The sequence below is a fragment of the Nicotiana attenuata genome, unplaced genomic scaffold (assembly GCF_001879085.1).
Source record: "Nicotiana attenuata strain UT unplaced genomic scaffold, NIATTr2, whole genome shotgun sequence".
In the NCBI taxonomy this organism is placed as follows: Eukaryota; Viridiplantae; Streptophyta; class Magnoliopsida; order Solanales; family Solanaceae; genus Nicotiana; species Nicotiana attenuata.
This window is the reverse complement of record NW_017672268.1, coordinates 78025-80778: the sequence shown is the minus strand read 5'-3', so window position 1 is coordinate 80778 and position 2754 is coordinate 78025. Positions and strand designations below refer to the sequence as shown.

The 2754-nt window shown below is 34.1% G+C and overlaps 1 pseudogene; it reads left to right on the top strand.

Annotated features, from left to right (window-relative positions):
- Positions 1–2754, top strand: part of LOC109212530 — a 25259-nt pseudogene extending 22505 nt beyond the window's left edge.

Sequence of the window (2754 nt, the reverse complement as noted above, 5' to 3'; positions counted from 1 at the left end):
CAACCCCCCCAACCAACCAACCAACCAACCAACCAACACATCCAAATCGATCTCCTCCTTTCTACCATTTTATTTTTCAAAAAACAATCGTGAAAGATAATGTATTTTTCTGTAATTAGTAGCTTAAGTTGATCTTTAAATTTACATAATTCTCAATCTTCAGACATGATTTTATATGTTTGATTTATGTTATATTTTGGCCTGTTGATTAACACTATCTTTTACCCGTTTTGACTCAATAAATGGGTCCTTTTGAGTTTAATCCATTGAATCAAGTCAACAAATGAGTCACGACCCAAGTCGTTTAACTTGGGGCGGGTTGCTAAAAAATGGGTTGGCAATATCACCTCTAGCTAGTATATACATGTATACACTACGAATAGTGCAATAGAAATGTAACTAATTAACCAATACTTTTGTACTATAGGTGGTGGAAAGATCTTGTAGAGCAATTTCCATATGCAAGAGATAGATTGGTGGAATGTCACTTTTATACCTTAGGAATCTACTTTGAGCCTCAGTATAGCTGTGCAAGAGAATTGATGACAAAAGTACTCGCCATATACACCATTATTGATGACACTTACGATGCTTTTGCAACTTATGATGAACTTGTACCTTTTACCGTTGCAATCGATAGATACGGGTAAGTTTTTACCGCCTAAACATAATTGATCATTTAATTCTCCCATTGATGAATATGAAAAAATTATATGTCAATTAAGTACATGTTACTTTCTTGCGAGAATTGTATAAAAATATGAAATTAGCTTGTGACTTTGGTCCAAATATTTAATGCAGATGTGACATTAGTGCCATGGGTTCAATACCGCCCAGTCTGAGACCTACTTATCAAGCCCTTGTATACCTTCATACTCAAATAGAAGAAAAATTTATCAGAGAAGGTACATTGGATTGTCTCTACTATGCAAAATTTGAGGTAAGCTCACTTAGCTTCATTTCTTTTGAATCAAACCTTAGTTATCTTACCATAGCTTCGTTACAACAACAACAACAACTACAAAAGCAGCGTAATTTCATAGGTGGAGTTTTACCATAGCTTCATTAATTAGTTTAATTAACTAAGTTATAGCGAAGAAATGAAAAGAGTAGTGGGGAAGGAAACATCCCAAATCTAAAAGAAGACATGATATATACACTCACTACTAGAAAACTGCCTAAAATTGTCCAGAAATACCGACCGAAGTCAGCCGGAAAACTGAAAAAATCGACTGATTTTTGACGACTTTAATTCATTGAAATTAGGCTGGTCGGTAATAAATCGCGACCGAAGTCGGTCGCAATTTCCTACAGATTTCGGTCGGTCAATAAAATTTCACAAGCGACCAAAAAAGAAAAAATATGCCGAAACTACGATCGGTATTTTATTCCTGCCATTAAAAATGCACTGTATGAAAATCGAATCGGGGTCTCTACTGTGGCAGGATATTGTTCTACCACTAGAGCAGTGGTACATTTTGGTTTAAGACTATCTTTTATTTTATTTGTACTCTTTAAGTGCATTTTCGCGCGAAAATAACCGACTGATTTTGATCGATTTTATTAAAAATATAAAATTACCGACCGAAATCGGACGATTTTTTAAAATGACCGACGAAAATAACCGCCCGGTTTCGGCACGTTCTTTGAATATTAATTTTAATTTATTTTATATGAAAAACTAACCAAAGTTGGTCGGTTTTTAAAAAAATAAATTTCAGGGGAAGCAAAAATAATTTCCCGTATTTTTGCGCTAAAGAAAAGCCGACACTCTTTTAAAAGCTTAAGAAATACTTAGACAAAACAAATATTTTACTTAATTATGTCTTCAACAAGCCCTTTTACATGTGAGCCTAATGCTTTTTTCATGTGCCAAGCACGCGAATTTATTTTTGATACAGATATAGGAGCTTTGTAATGTAGAATTGTGTGACCGCCTCATCTAAAAGCTTAAGACGTTAGAGAGAATACACTTTTAATTATTCACTTAATTATATCTTCAACATTATATAGTTCTACATTTTTGTTTTATTTTCCTTCGTAGATGAAAAAAGTGGCTAGAGCGTATTTCAAGGAAGCAGAATGGTTAAATGCTGGTTATATTCCAAAATGTGACGAGTATATGAAGAATGCAAATATAAGTACTGCTTGTATGATGTGTGCAACAATTTCCTTGGCTCTTATGGAGGAACCTATAACCAAAGAGACTTTTGAATGGATGATAAATGAGCCTTTGATTCTTCAAGCTTCATCAGCAATCAACAGATTAAAGGGCGACTGTATTGGACATAATGTAAGTACTACACTATATTTAATTTCCAGTTCGCAATATTTTTCCCCAAAAATAAATTGTATAATCATCTCATCTAAAAGCTTAAGTTGCCAGAGTGAGTTCACTTTTGATTTACTTAGTTATATTCTCAACACGCCATTCACATATAATATATGTATTGAGTGCAGTTGGAACGACAAAGAAAGCATATAGCTTCATTCATAGAATGCTACATGAAAGAATTTGGAGGTTCAAAGCAAGATGCATATGCTGAGGCTCAGAAGAAAATAACCAATGCATGGAAAGACATGAACAAGGACTTTCTTTGTTCTCCTCATGACTAAGTACCAACGTTTGTCCTCGAACTGGTTATAAATATAGCACGCGTGGCATATATTTTCGAAGAAAATGATTTTGCAAGTGCCCAAGGCGAATTTAAAGACAAGATTAACCTGTTGTTTGTTGAGCCTGTTAATGTTTGA